This window comes from Coturnix japonica, chromosome 6 (genome assembly GCF_054131305.1).
Source record: "Coturnix japonica strain WE chromosome 6, WE-NBRP24, whole genome shotgun sequence".
Taxonomy (NCBI): Eukaryota; Metazoa; Chordata; class Aves; order Galliformes; family Phasianidae; genus Coturnix; species Coturnix japonica.
In genome coordinates, this window is record NC_140668.1 from 15,077,652 (window position 1) to 15,093,418 (window position 15,767).

The following is a 15,767-nucleotide window of genomic DNA, read 5'->3' on the forward strand; positions in this document are numbered from 1 at the left end:
TAAGTGTTACACTTAAAAACTGAGTTTAATTGCCACCTTTCAAAATGAAGAACACTCCCCATGTGAGTACCAACTTTAGAGGAGAAAATCATGGTTTGTGTTACAACAGAAACACAATAGAAAGTGCAGTAATAACAGCACTGTAGGCTGTAACAGAGATATGCTCAAACAGAGCAGCTGTGTACACAGAAAAAAAAAAAAAAAAAAAAGATAAGAATCTGCCTACTCTTTCAAAGCCTCAACTACACAGCGATCTCCAACAAGAAATACTCACCTCCACTGCCAGCCCGTTAATGAGGTCTGGGAAGGGGAGGATCCTAGTTCCACCTCTTTCAGTCAGAGCTCCCCTGGGTTGGCTCTGCCTTCCCACCATGTGCTCCATCATTGCTTCAGGCCACTACAGTATTTCCACTACAGCAACAAGTATTATTGAAGTAATACAACTTGTGTATGAGATAATGTTATTTGTTTGCTGTAGTCTTATGGTTCCCAGCAATGTTTTTGCACATGTAGCTGCAGTGGGCATCCTGCCTTTTCCCATGAGTAGTGGGAATGAGCAGGTGAGCGCCTGCTGCAGCCATGAGATCTGGATTATCATGAATCTGATTCCTAAGATTTCAATAATGCTCGGTAATGCCATGGTTTTGGTTATATATGAGGTGTGCCCATGTAAGTACAGCGCACAGCTGGGCTCCAGTAACTTGTGTGACCCTAAGAGCCCTGGAAAGAGCAGCCTTGCCCCAGGGATGGCTCAGGCTACATACACTTACTGCACTTAGTACTCAGGAAACATCATATCTAAATCCCACAAAACTCAGGGGTGAAAACATCATGCCATCTTTGTGTCTTTCTGTTTCAGCAATGATGAACAGTTTCTCAGTTCAGTTAGTGCCTTAATTCTGACAGGACACAGAACTATAATGCTCTTTTGCTCTTTTACTAATGGAGGACAGCTCACTAGCAATTTCTGTCTGATTAGCTGTCTACCTTTACTGCTTTCATGACAGCTGTAAGAAAGTGCTCTTAAATGACAATCAACAGATGATGATTCCCACCTGACAATGCAGCATAATGAAAGGAAATAATTCTTTTCAGTTTTACTCAGGGCAGTTACACTGTAAAACAGACACCCATGCTATCTTTGGGCCAGACCCTTCTGTCCTAAAAAAGGCAGAAATGGAGAGATGGTGACACTCGGTGAAGCTAGTGTAACTTCTGTGAGGTCAGGGAGAGAGGAAATGGGTTATGGTCCAGGGGATTGGGTGATGATGGGAAGGGGCATCAGCACACAGGGGTTTGTCCAGGTGGACGGCAGTGGCAGAACCAGCTTGAGATAGCCATCATCAGGACATTATGTTGTATAAAAAATAGACGCACAGAATCATTAAGGTTGGAAAAGACCTTTAAGGTCATCAAGTCAACTGTCAACCCATCACACCATGCCCACTACACCACATTCCTATGATAAATACTAAGAAGAGAAGAGAAGAGAAAAAGAGAAGAGAAAAGAAGAGAAAAAGAGAAGAGAAGAGAAGAGAAGAGAAGAGAAGAGAAGAGAAGAGAAGAGAAGAGAAGAGAAGAGAAGAGAAGAGGAAGAGAAGAGGAAGAGAAAGTTGGAGGAAGGGATTCCTCAGTGAGTTTCCACTTCTAGTAAAAGAAAGCTTAAATCAATCAATATTTTTGTTCTGTGTTCTGTTCCTTCCATTTTCTTTTCATCCCTTTTCCATTATGGAAAGATGGAAATGAACTGGGAGAAGCAGGCAATGGTGACCTGAAATTGCAGATGAGAAGGGGATTAGAACTGAAACATTTTCCAAAAAAAGAGAAAATTCTTCCCAAACTCTTGATTCTTATTTAAGCAAAATTTGAGGGGAAAAAAAAATATGTTTATGCTTCATTTTGCTGAATTATTTATTTATCCTGCAGGAAAAAAAATAGTGTGTATTTCTGAGTGGCCGTGGTGGCTTAGGACTTTCAAGGCAATCATGAGACAAATGGGGCCTCCAGACTGCTCAGTGCTGCCAAGCAGAGTTCATGGCATGTGGAGCAGTGATAAATAGTAACTGCTATACAGTGCAGACTGAATAAATGCATACAAATTGGGAAAATAAATAAAGCACAAAGGGGACACCCGAATGGGAAAAACACACAACTTGGAGGCTCATAAAGTGGATTGTGAGCCTTGGGAAAATATGGAGGACAAGTTTTCAGTAATAGTTTATGCGATGTCTGTAATACATCAGATCTTCTTTGATGCATTATTAACTGTACCCACAACCGAAAGCTTGAATTAACACCTGTGCAGCAGTAAGTGTTGGTTCCTGGGCCATGATGCTCCCTGAGCTTCACCCACAGCCACTCTGCCATTCTGTGTGCAATGTGCTGCTGTTTTCATTTGGCACACCCTATGTTAGAGCACAGCAAAGCTCTGCTTATGGAGCTGTTCTGAAAATCACAGGAACATTTTGTATTTTTGGCCTTTTTACTTTTCATTCTGGCTTGCAATTAAAATGAAGCACGTAATTAGCCAGAGCAATCCCTTACATGTTTAAGGCTTAGATGCATTATCAGCAGCTCAGCTCAGGGTGAAAGGAACTTCTTCCTGGATGCATTGTTTTGCAATTCTAAAGCAAGAGAACACAAATGTTTCTGTCTTACAAAGGATTTTTATTATTATTATATATTTTAATCAAATTGACACTTGCAGAAGAGTCAGCTTTGTGAGGCAGTTGTAGAAACCACTGACTGGGATTCCCCACTGGCTGTGCTCTTCCTCAGGACAGAAGCACCGCTGCCCATGTGAAGCACAGCACTGGGGCTGTGGTGCTATCAGGACAGCAGCACTGAATGTTCACAGCAGAGGCAGGATCCTGTGCTTTGCTGCCTAATGCACTGGAAGAACACTGGCAATGTTTCAGAAAAAAAAGCTCTTCAGATCTGAAACTTCACCAACCGTATCAGTGGTTCTATTAAGAAATAAAATCTATCAACACATCCTTTATCATCTTTAGTGTTTAGATGAGGGCTGACATTGCTTTACCTCTGCAACATGGAAAACTAATCACATTTTATGTGTTGCGAAATGCAGCAGATGATGCAATTGGTTCTAATCAAAAGCCCACTAACATCTATCCACTGTGAGCTGAGTCTGAATCGTAAAATAACAAAGTCACAGAAAGGCCTGGGTTTGAAAGGACCATAATGATTATCTAGTTTCAATCTCCCCACCACATGCAGAGCCGCCAGCCTCTAAACCAGGCTGCCCAGAGCCACATCCAGGGATGGGGCATCCACGACCTCCATGGGCAACCTGTTCCAGTGCATCACCACCCTCTAGGTGAAAAACTTTCTCCTAATCTCTAATCTAAACCTCCCCTGTCTTAGTTTAAAAACATTCCCTCTTGCCCTATCCCTATTCATCCTCATAAACAGGCATTCCCCCTCCTAAGTGCTCCCTTCTAGTACTGGAAGACTGCAATGAGGTCTCCCTGGAGCCTTCTCTTCTCTAAGCTAAACAAGCCCAGTTCCCCCAGCCTTTTCTCATAGAAGAGGTGCTCCAGCCCTTTGACTATCTTAGTGGCCTCCTCTGGACCTGCTCCAAGAGCTCCATGTCCTTCCTGTATTGAGGGCCCCAGGCCTGGACTCAGCACTCCAGATGGGGCCTCACAAGTGCCAAGCAGAGGGGGGACAATCACCTCCCTCTCCCTGCTGGCCACCCCTTTTATAATGCATCCCAAAATACAGCTGGCCTTCTGGGCTGCAAGTGCACACTGATGGCTCATATCCAGCTTCTCATCCACCAGGACCCCCAGGTCCCTCTCCGCAGGGCTGCTCTCAAGGAGATCTTACCTCAGTTTGTATGAATACCTGGGGCTGCCCTGACCCAAGTGCAGCACCCTGCACTTGGCCTTATTGAACTTCATTAATTTTACACAGGCCCACTTCTCCAGCCTGTCCAGGTCCTTCTGGATGGCTTCCTTTCCTTCCAATGTATCGATGGCACCACTCAGCTTGGTATCATCTGCAAACTTGCTGAGGTTGCACTTGATGCCACCGTCTGTCATTGAGGTGTTGAAGAGCACCAGTCCCAGGACTGACCCCTGAGGGATGCCACTTGTGACTGGCTTTTTCAACCTTGAAGATTTTTCAAACTGTATCTGAGAAAACAACCAGAAAATGACTTCAGGTGTTCTCACCACCTCCCAGAATGTTGGTGCCACACTCAGCAAGCAGTGCCAGCTCTGTCTGGGAATTGGGTGCTGGGGACTATGGAAAGGGGCACATTCCCCTCATATGAGTCAGATGGAGAGCAGGGAGGATAGGAAACTCCTGAGGCTGCTTGTTTTCTGCAGCATCTCCCCACATCCCTCCCCTACAGAAGGACATTCTATCCTCCTGGCCGTACTCAGGTACCAGAGACTCACACAGCTTCCCCTTTGCCCCCACTCTCACAGCTGCAGCTGGAGCTGCTGTTTCCTGGACTTTACCTGCTTGGCCCTTGGGCTGGGCAGAGGGACCAACGCTGTCCAAACAACCTGGTTGCTGATGGCAGGCTGGTGTGCAGCCTGTGCTTAGAGAGCAGACATGATCCTTCAAGGAGGAATCCAAGCACTTGAGAGCTATTGCACAAGCCTTAAATTCATTATTAACAATGTAGAATTGCTAATTGTAGAATTGTGATGTAGAATTTGGTAATTGCTTACTACACAAACACTTGAGCAATTTAAAGAACATATCTAATTACTGGCTTTCAACATAATGCAGGCTTGTAATAACACCAGAGCTGCGGAAGAGCACGGCTCAGCATCCCAGCGGACTCTGCAGGTGAAGTCAAGATGAAGTGGATCCGTGCTGAACTAAGAAGCCTTCCTCACCCTCCTCTTTCTCAGCCCACTCACACACAGTCTGTGCTGCACAGCAGGATGGGGCAGCCGCATGTCTCCCAGCAGGGCACCTGTACATGTTTTGTGTGAAATCCATGTTTGGTATGGAACTATATCAGAAATGAGACCAGGTGTTTTGTGTGGGTGCTCTTTTGTGTGTTTTGGTGCCCATCATGTTTGAAGATAAAACCAGGAATGTCAAAACTCTCCTCTGCTTTTCTGCTGGAAATATACACAGACTTACTGAGTTGCCATGGTAAATTTATTTTTTAAAAATGATTCTAAAATCAGATAGAGCTAATAAAATCTCTCGGAATGTGGTTAAAGATACTTCTTTCTTCTCTTCTTGTTGTTGTTTGTTTTTGAGAAAGCAAACAGCTGTGTGGATCAGTCCCTGGGTGATGTGTGGCTCTGCAGCGGGGAGCAGGAAAGGCTTTGCCTGCAGTGAGTGGGGCCCACATGCTCAGAGCCTTGGGGATGGGCTCTGAACCAACTACACAGGACACACATTTTTGGGTGTGCTGACTGAGAACATCTTGTCCATGAGTATCTGCACTTCTCCAGGAGGTGAAAAGCTTTTCTGGCAGCACACCCTTTTGCTATCCAGCCTGAAATCTGAGAGCGGAGTCATAAGAGAATGGACTAAATGGAGACAGTAGTACTTATTTCTTTACTGCACATAGACTGCCCCACTTTGATTTTAAAAAAATCCCTTCCTACTAACATGTAGCTGTGTGCAGCGCATTTAGGCTCCTCCACAAAAGGGAAAATTTGAGTGATGGTGCCTCAAATGGATGAATGTTTTAAAGAGGCCATAAGAAATGAGAAAACTTGCAAGAACTGGGGAAAAAAGCTTATTGACCATAGGGAAATGCATCCAGGATTCAATAAAAATCACAGAGGAAACAAAGGTTTCTAAAAGAAAAGTAAGAAGAGGTTTTGATGGAGCGTGTGAAGTACTATGAGAGAAGTGGAACAGCAAAGCAGGAGTGGAAGAGGGCTAGGGAACATGTTTCAGGTCAGCACCAAAGGGCTGGTGCTGCTACAGCAGAAAAAAGTGAATTTCTGATGTCCACTTTTAACAATAAAAATAATAAAGTCACCTGGGTTTTAGCAAGAGGGTGGGCTGAGGGAGCTTCACACGTCCCTTTCCACCCCTGTGGTTCTGATTTTGTGACATACGTATTCCCCATAGACTGCCCCATGGCACCATGAGTAGAAAATAGTTCCAAATGGGCTTTAAAATGTGCTTGCTGCCTGACTACGTGGGAGTGAATCCTCCATTGGAAACACTGCCACAGCTAAACTCAGTAATTCAAGAGTGTTCGGAAATTGCATAGTATCATCTTTATTAGATTTATCTCACAGCTCTTCCTTCCTCCTCTGTAGGGTCCTTTATTCAGAATTTGCTCAAATATTTTTCTTCAGAAGATTTAATATCTCAAAGTGCAAATATCCAAACCTTGTATCATTTTGTAATTTCATACTCCATGGTTCTTTCATATGCATATCACTCATTTGCTATCCCTTTGAAGAATGCAGCTTGAGTAATGGAAGTGAAAGAAAACCCACTCAGTGTTGATTTTAATTGAACAAGCTTGGAAGCTATGGGGATCCATGCCAGATTCCAGCTCCCTCTCTTTTGAAGAATTATTACAAGACTTCTTTTGCCCATGTGCCTCTGCATTATTTTTTTTTCCCCATTGGCAAATTCCTGACAATATTAGTTACCCCAGCATCTTTCCATTTCTACTTGTTTGGGATGTTTCTGCCTAAGTCATTCTATCTAACTCCTTTTCCTGCCCAGTGGAATATTCCTTCTCTGGTCAGAAAATCATCAGACAGAATTAGACCCTGCCAGTACCTGTGAGTAAAATTTTGGAGTAACAATTGATTTGCTTTGATGCAACTTTGTCACTGAAGTGTGGTTATGCCAGTGATGAAATTCTCTAACGAAATTCTGCTTTAAGCTGTGACCACAAAGACTGTAAACCGAGTGATTATTATTATTTTTTTTTAAACTTGTGTGCATAAATGGTTCTTCATCCTCCCACTCATCAGCTAATTGAGAGCCTTCAGCTGATTGGGTGGGTATAATAGATAGGACATGCAGAAGGAAGATGGAGCAAGCGGCTCAAATTACTCTTCTCCACTTAAGTCTTGGCCTAAGGTAAATGCTTGAATCAGCAGCTGGGAGACAAGCAAACCATTTTCAGTTCATGCTGTAAACCAGCCCTTCACCTGGCTGCTTCAGAAGCAGCAAGGATGCTCAGGCAATTCATGCAGGCTGATGATGCTGACTTTGCTACTTCCTATAGAGATGTCATCTCCACAAGGATAAGTCACATAAGGAATAATGTGAATAAGAAAGCATTAAAAAAATAAAAACAACCAAGCAAACAGCAACATGAAAAGAGTGCAAGTGTTAAGGGAGCTCATTAATAACTGCCAAGGGCACACCTAAGTACTGCCAGAAGAAGGGAAAAGGAGATGGGCAATGGAGCACATCCTTAACCCAGATGCTTGGTTTTATTTCATGAGCACAGGGGTGGCTGCAGTGTGTGGGACAGAGGCACTTCACTACAGCTGGGTGCAGCCCGTCCCATCCCATGCACTCCTCACCCAGCAGCTCTGCCTGCCTGAATGCAGTGGGAGTGCACTGACCCTGTGGTGAGCAGGCTGGAAAGGTGGACAGTGCTGACGGAGGCACTTGGAGTGGTGCTCTGTGTTCCTCCCCATCCTCCCCATCCCCCATGCAGCCTGGTGCTGGGGCCACGCTGCTGTCCAACAGGCCTTGTGCTGGTACTGATCTGCTGGGTGGCATTTGTTAGATAAAAAGTGCTGAGAGATATAAACCACCATTTTGAAAGTCAGGTGCCAATTGGTAGAAATCTTCATTTTATCGCAGACGAGATTTAGAAATCAACCCAAAAGGTGTCAGTGCTTTGTTTTACTTCTTTCTCAGAAAGCGAGGCTGTTAGAGAACAAACAGTATAATACTGTAATCATGAATGTAAATCTAGGCTGAAAAGATTTGTAAAAGATTAAAAAACAAAACAAAACAACAACAAAAAGGCCCAAAACAACCCACAATCAAACAAACCAACAAACCCATAAACTAAGAATCCCAAGGTGCACATCAGCAACCAAGCATCTATTTCACCTGGCTTAGTTTCAGCCAGGGAACCAAGCTGACCTGATGACCAGCCTGCTTCACCATCACCCAGCAGTGAAGCACATCCAGGGGCAATAAATGAGTCCGTGCTGCTGCTCGCGAACACGTGTACTGTGGGCTTCAATGCAACGCCAGTCCACTTTACATAGCGTTAGAGCTATTAAAGTAAGGAAGAGGCTTATCCAGCAATCCCTTCCGTGGGCCAGGCTCCCGCGGAGCCATCGCTGGTGATGGATCGGGTGAGCCCGGCCCGGGAGGCTCTCACCGCGTGGAACCGGGAGGAGCAGCCTGCGCGGTTCTTGTGCAATGCAACAGCTCCCCCGTCTTACAGACCGCAGAACTGAAACTAGAATAATTTAAACCGTGGGAAACCAACAGCGATGAACCTGACGTACCGCGCTGCCGCCGCCGGACAGAGCGTCCCCTGTGCCCGATAACCGCAGTGCTCCCATTGCCCGGCCCTCAGGGGAGGACACACTGCATGCAGCGCTGCCCCGACATTTCCGTCACTGAGGCATTGAGCTTCTTGTAAAAATGAGTAAAAACCGCAGTTCCCAAACGCTTCTTGATTAGCCACAACAGACTACCATAAAAAGAAGCATTTACTCCCTCTTGCTTCAAAGTTCCAACAGGGATGCTAAACCTTGCAGCCACCCATCCATTGCTGTTCTACCTCCCTGCACTGCTGTTGGTCTCCTTTAGGGTGTGTACATAGCACACTGCATTAGCACTCAGAGGTGGTTTTGGTTTGTTTTTAAGCATTTTGCTCAATCCAGACTGTCTCCCTAATCTGTCACTTCCCCAGGTTTGCACACAACACCTTAGGAAAGTATTTCTCCTTCCTTTCCCCAAGAAAAACGCCTGCGTGCCCAGCTGCTGGGCAGCACTTCTAACTGATGGCATCTTCCCCAGCTGCAAGGCCAGCAAGGGGTTATGGTGTGAAGCAGGTGGGGACAAGCAGCCACTGTGCCTAGGGCTGAGTGGGGCACATGGCTCTGGGGGGCAGGAAGCACTTGGGCAGCATGACAGGTACAGCACGTAGCTGCAGCCTTCCATCTTTATTTCAGCCAAAAGAGACCAAAGTGATGTCTGTGAGCCAGCAATGTGCCCTCACAGCCCAGAAAGACAACTGTATCACAGAATCACAGAACTGTAGGGGTTGGAAGGGACCTCTAGAGATCATTGAGTCCAACTGTACCCTGGGCTGCACAAAAAACAGGGTGGTCAGAGACTGAGGGAGGTGATCCCACCCCTCTGCTCTGCTCTATGAGACCTCACCTGGAGCACTGCTCCATATGTGGAGTCCTCAGTTCAGGGGAGACACAGACCTGATGGTGTGTTCATCCAGAGGAAAATGGTTAAATGGTTTCAAACTGAAAGATGGGATATTTAAATTGGACATAAGTTTTTACAATAAGGGCGGTGTTGGCACTGCACAATTTGCCCAAAGAGGTGGTGGTGCCCCATCCCTGCAGGCCCTTAAGGTCAGGAAATGGGTTCTGAGCTCCTGACAGAGCTGTGGGTGTCTCTGTGCATTGTAGGGGAGGTGGATGGGATGACTTTCAATGGTTCCTTTCAACTCAAGCCACTCAGTGATTCTATCAAACAATTCTTGAATGATACCTACGAAAGGAGAATATAGGCTAACAAGTGGTCTTCTGTCAGAAAGAAGGCATTTATCCTGTTCCTGAAGGCTGCAGTAAAACAAAGCTCCCTCAAGGGCTCGTGGGGAAGGGTGGAAGTGCAGGTACAGTGGCTGAGCTGTGGCACAGCGGGTGCTCCCCATGGCCACCTGCCTCTCAGCGCTCCCAGACCCTCTGGAAAAGAGCATTTTTCCCTGGGGATGTTACCAAAGCAGCAGGGCCATTTCAGGCCCATGCCCAGCATGAATTTTGAGCTGGCAGTAGCCCCTGCACAGCCCTGAGAGCAGAGGGTGCAGGATGTTCCTGAACCTGCCTGTGAGGAGGCAGCTGCTGGGAGGTGCTGTCACAGTACCTGTTCAGAGTGATTCTGACCCAGACCTGGTGTTTGTGTTGGATGGTAGCAAAGCAGTGCAGCCTCCACTATGAGCCTGACTTGGAACAAGCTTCTCCTGTCACCAAGAAAGTCATACCCAAACATTTGCTTCCTTTCCTCGCACCAGAACACAGCTGGCACTGCTGCTGTGCCCGCCCTGCTGCTCCTGGGCCAGAACGGAGTGCCAAGGCAGCAAATGCTGGGAATGAGAGGCCTGAGGAGGCTGCTCCATGTGGCAGAGGTCAGCCAAGACTGCAGATGCATTACCACAGAGCGCCTTCCTGTCTGTCTGCTCCCTCCAGGGAGCACACTGCTAATGCTGAGCAGGGCCAAGCATGGGACTGAGGAACACCGAACACACTCCCTCCAGTTCTAAAAGACAGCAGTGATAGAACTGAAAATTAGGGATGCACAAGAAAACCCTGGCAAAGCCAACTTTCTGACATGGCTTTTCTCTTAGGGGAGCAGAGGAATCAGTCGCTCCCTTCCTTCATCACTTGGGCCTCTCTGCCCTTGTAACAGCCTGATCCTGATCCATGGAGCAGAGGGCTTGAAAATGGATAGAGGAGAGCTGCCCTCAGTGCCAATCCTCAGTTCCCAGCCCCAGGCAGCAGTTGCTGATAGGGCAGAGGTGGCCACTGCTCTGGGAAGGGCAGTTTTGATGGTCCACAGGCACAAGCTGTGGTGCTGATCTCAAAACAATGCTCCTTTTCCCCCTTAGAGGTTGCAAGAACTGTGTCCTCAGGCTGCACAGAGATGGGTCTGGGAGCAAAGCCGCATTCCCTTTCCTTGCTCACACTGACCCCAGGCGCTGGATCCCAGGGCAGGAAGGTTTCCAGGAGGAAGGTGTGAGGTGCAGCGCTGCAGCTTTCTTCTTCTTCTGGGGCTGTGCCCCCCCACGTGCGCACCCAGCACAACGCCCAGCACAAGGTATCCAGAAGCATTGCATCCATCCCGGCACAACGATGGGCTGTACCCACATGCTCCACAGTAACCCTGGCCCCACGCTCCTCCAGCTGCAGGCAGCATGAGAGTGGGGACAGCCCCAGCCAAGCGGCACCACTGCTGTCCCCACGGGAGGGTGGCCGAGGGGCCAGGGTTCATGGCCAGTGGTGGGGGCCTCTTTCCAGGCGCAGGGTTGCTGCATGTTGGCAAGGTACGGCGGCTCCTCTCCGGGCAGGCAGTGTTTGTCGCGGTGCTCTGCTCGCCGTGCTGTAACATCGCTGTCATTTTCTGAGAAAACCGGACCAAGGTTTCAAAATGTCAGAGCTGCACACTGCTAGGAGTCCTGGAGACAGGAAACAACCTCTAAAACCCTGACGCCTACAGAATTTATTGACCCCGGAGACAACGTAACCTCTCATTTCCGCGCCGGGCTCATCTCCTCCACCCAGCCGCGTGTCGGGGCCGGGGCCGGGCCGGCAGGAGACGGTTCCGCTCCGCGCAGCTCCGCGCTCGGCTTCCAACGCCGCCTCGAATCCGTGCGTGGCTCCTCCTGGCGCCGCAGCCGTTTCTGCCGGTTCCCTCAGCGGAAAAGCCGCTCGAAAGCCGAAAACGCTCCTGAGCGGTGGCAGCAGCATTCCTCTCCGCTCCTCTCCTCTCCTCTCCTCTCCTCTCCTCTCCTCTCCTCTCCTCTCCTCTCCTCTCCTCTCCTCTCCTCTCCGCTCCTCTCCTCTCCTCTCCTTTCCTCTCCTTTCTTCTCCGCTCCGCTCCTCACGCACCCGCCTCCCCACGGGGCCCGGGGTCCCGCGTCCCTCCCGCATCCTGACCCGAGCGTTGGTCAGACTCGTGGCTCCGTGCTCCCTGTCGGCGCTGCCCCGCCCGGTGCGCGGCTGCCCGGCCCGCGACACGTCTGCGCGCGGTCGGGCGGCTGCGGCTCAGCCGTGCGTGCGGGGCGGGGAGCGCCCGCATCCCGTGCCCGCCCCGGCGCGGCGGCGCGGGGGAGGCGGCGGCCGCCTCCGTGCTGCATCGCGCGGCGCCGCTGGCGGGGGCCGGGGCCGGGCGGCAGCGCTGGGTGCGGAGGATGGGCGCAGCGAAGGGCCGGGCCGAGCACCCCGCCCTGCCCCACCGCACCGCGCGGCGCCGCGGCTGCTCCGCCTGAGCGCGGAGCCGCATGGCCCTGCCGCCCGCCGCGCCGTAGGTGCCCCCGGGGAGGCTCCGCGGCCCCCCCCCCCCCCCCTCCAAGCTCCGTCGTTCCGCAGCGAAGCGCGGACACGCAGCGCTCGGCGAGGATTCACCCGGCTCGGCTCCACCGCGAGGTCGGCGGGCGCGGAGCGGAGCGGCGCGGGCTGCCCGCGGCGGGGCGATGCGAGCGGGCTCGGAGGGCTGCGCCGCTGCGTGCCCCGCGCCCGCGCCGTCCCCCCGCCTCCCGCCCGCCCGGCGCGGTGTGTGCGTGTGTGCATGTGCGCTGCCGCTGCCCGCGCCGGAGCCGGAGCCGGAGCCGGAGCCGGAGCCGAGCCGCCGCGCTCCATGGGGCCGTCCGTGCGGGCTGCCCTTCCCTCCGCGGCCGCCGGCAGCCGCCACCGCGGAGCCGGTCTAGGATGCGGCTGCTGAGCCATGGCACAGGGCAGAGAGGCGGCCAGCCTGCCTGCTGCGAGAGTCTGAAGCCCCGCCGGAGCCCGGCCGCGGCCGCCGCTGCAGGGGAAGCGCTCCGGACGCCGTCTTTCCCCGAGAGGCACCAGGTAATCGCGGAGCTGGCGGCCGTCGCCCGGCTCCCGCCGCATTGCAGCCGCCGTTACTTATTCATGGGGGAAGGGGCGCGGGAGGGCGCCAGCGGCGGGGTCCCGCCCGGCTCCGTGCAGGGCTCGCCCCGCATCGCACCGGGACGGGACGGGACGGGACGGGGTGTCCGCCGGCGCCTGGGACTCCCCTCCCGGGGGGGCGGCGGCCGCGGGGCCGCGCGGGGCGAGGGTGGGGTGGGCGCCACGAGCCGGGCCGGGCCGGGCCGCGCTCCCATCGCTGCCCGCGGGACGGCGCCGGCGGCCGCCCGCGGCTGGGGGTGCTGCAGGGCCGCGGATACCGCGGCGGCCGCCGCCCCCTCCGCTCCTTGGCGCGGTGCTGCCGCCGTCTGGGGAGCGCCGGCACCGCCGGGCCGGGCCGGGGCTGCGCGGTGCCGCCCGAGCCCTGCGCTGCCGGGGTCGCGGCCGTGCCCGCGGTCCTGCCGGGCGCTCGCTCGGGGGCACGGCTCGGCTCCTCCGGCTGCGGGGGGTTCCTGAGCTCCTCCGTAGGGAACGCACCGGGTGTGCGGTGATGCGGCTCCCGGCTCCCTCCTGCCGCCTGCCCTCACCGCGGGAGGCTCCCTTCAGCCGCGCCGTCCCGCTGCCCTCGCCCGGCACACGCCTCTCATTGCACCTCTATCCTGGGAGGCTGTCGCTTGTCCCCGGGATCCCAGGATTTGTGTTAAGTGCCGTCCCTTCCCCTCCCCTCCTTTTTGTGTGTAGTGAGCGCTCCTCGTCTGCGGGAAAGCAAATGTAGGACACAATCAACCTTTTTTTATTTTTTTCTGATGGAAGGTTCCCGTTAGGGGAGACAGCACGGCAGTTGTTGAGGAGCCAGCCGAAACCTTGCAGCCATGTTGATGTCAGGAACAAACAAACCTCCCTGCAGGGATCGGCTGCAGCTGAGGAGGGAGCCACGGAGGGCGGCTACACGGAGGGGCAGTTCAGTGCTGCCACACCTGGGGAGCACGGGCAGAGGTGGGCGAGGAGCTGTCACAGCCCTTCGTGCTGTTGCTGCTTGCCAGGCGCTGGCTTGGCATCAGCATGGCATCTGCAGATCACGGCCACTGCCCTCTGTCATTTTCTTCTGTGATACAGGGCAGCAGTATTTCCTCTCCTGTGCTGTTGTCTTCTCTCTCTAGCCTGGTCTGTCATGTCTCCAGGGCAGGCAATTTTCATTGCATTGAGCAACTGGAACAGGAGGGTGTGTTGGCCTTAGCTGCTGGTGTGAACATCATCTGACCAGCCCCCAAACCAAGGAGGGGAAAGCTGGGAGCCTTTAGCTGGGGCTGTCCCTGCACGGTCTCTGGCTGTCTCCTACAGAGCTTGACAGCCCAGGATACCTATGCCTTTCTCGTCATGTTGCTGGTTACTGATCTTTCCCATTCACGTTTACATGTCCCCAGAGTAAGGTGGTGTCTGCTCATTCCTTCTGAGAATCCTTGTCTGAATGCTGCATGTCCAGCCCTTTTCAAGTGAAGGTCGACAGACAACAAAGCAGTGGGATGGATGGATCCTCCCTGGGTTGTTGGAGCCTTTTGGTGATAACTGTGTGTCAAAGGGTTTCTACTTCCTTGGGAGGGCTGGGCTGGTTCTGGCAGCACCCATCCTACCTGCAGCCATCGGCAGGAGCACAGTGCCCAGGGCTGTTGGGGCAGTGTGTGCCTCGTGGTGTGGTGGGGCCTCTGCCTGGTTCCATTAGCTTGGAGTCATCCCCTGGAGCCGTGGGCTGTGTGTGGGTCTCCCCTTGGTGTCAGCCCACTGCTGTGTTTTACTGCTGGAATCTGTCCTGGTGGGGTGGAGCCGCTGTGCTCCAAAACGTGGAGCAGCGATTCCTCTCTGTTGGTCTGAGAGTCTGGTTCAATTCTGCAGGAAGAACCATACCAGAAACTGAATGCTCTCAGTGCCCAAACACCTTTCTGATCTACATTTCTAAATATAAGCTGTTCTCAAGGGATTATGCATTTGTTTAAATGCATAATAAATGCATTTTAATGCATTAAGGCTGTATCAAAATGCACACCCAAGCTTGCCAGCTAGGCCTCCAGTCACAAAGCTTACTAAGAAGCTTCCCATGGTATATTAGCTTGCATTTCTTCTTTCAGAAAAAGCAGTTACCAGTTTTCTCATGGCAATGCAGTCAGTGGAAATAAATCCTGGCTATTTGAAGAGTCTCGCATGAGTTAGAAGCTGAGCTAGTCTACCAGTTTTGTGGCTTACTAAAACCTACACAAGTCCAGGAATGGACTCCTTGCACTCATCAATCTCATCTTTGGTTTATGCTCAAGGAGGTGCAGTGTTATTCAGATGGTTTCTTGGGTGCTGTCTTTGAATTTGTTGTACAAATCTTTTGCCTGAAGAGATTTGTATTTGGCTGCATCATTATGAACATTGGTAGATGTTGACCATGAGGTAGAGGAAGAAGGTAAGGTGTTGTCCAACCTAAGAATGGGACTGATGAGGTATGTGGGGCAAAACAGGTGGGAACCCAAAAACAAATGTGTCAGAACAGCACAGAAAGAGGGAAACGGAGCTTCCCCAGGCCAATCTGTAACTGAGCTCCCCACGCAGCTGCCTTGGTGTACATTTTTTTCCAAAAATTTCAGAAGATGGGGATGGTGTTCCCGCTGGTGTGGTCTGGGCAAGCAAAGGTGCCTGCAAGCAGTGGGGAGATGGAGCGTCCGAAGGTACCTGGAGAGCTTGTCGGTCTGTTGGGGCGCATGGGGATATGTTAAATGCTGAAAGGATAATGGCTTTCCATTGTTGATCAATATTTCCTATGCTTTCAGATGTGGTAACGGGTTTAGTTTATTAGAACAATCTTTGAATATTCTCTAAGCAAGCAACCCATCCAGAAAATCATGCTAATAGCTTTGTTATTAACAGGCCTGGCAGAATTTGAGCCAAGTAGAAAAGGCTTGTCTAAGTGCTGTTGCAGTGTTTGGGGCCAGGCAAATTCCATGCATTAGGAAAGAT

The 15,767-nt window shown here is 51.5% G+C and overlaps 1 protein-coding gene across 1 annotated transcript in view; it reads left to right on the plus strand.

Moving 5' to 3' along the window:
• The first annotated feature begins 12,006 nt into the window (after positions 1-12,006).
• Positions 12,007-15,767, plus strand: part of LOC146760349 (cytosolic carboxypeptidase 4-like) — a 243,613-nt gene continuing 239,852 nt past the window's right edge. The window contains exon 1 of the mRNA XM_085551533.1: positions 12,007-12,755. The gene's annotated coding sequence lies outside the window, so the exon portion shown is untranslated. The remainder of the gene's footprint in view (positions 12,756-15,767) is intronic.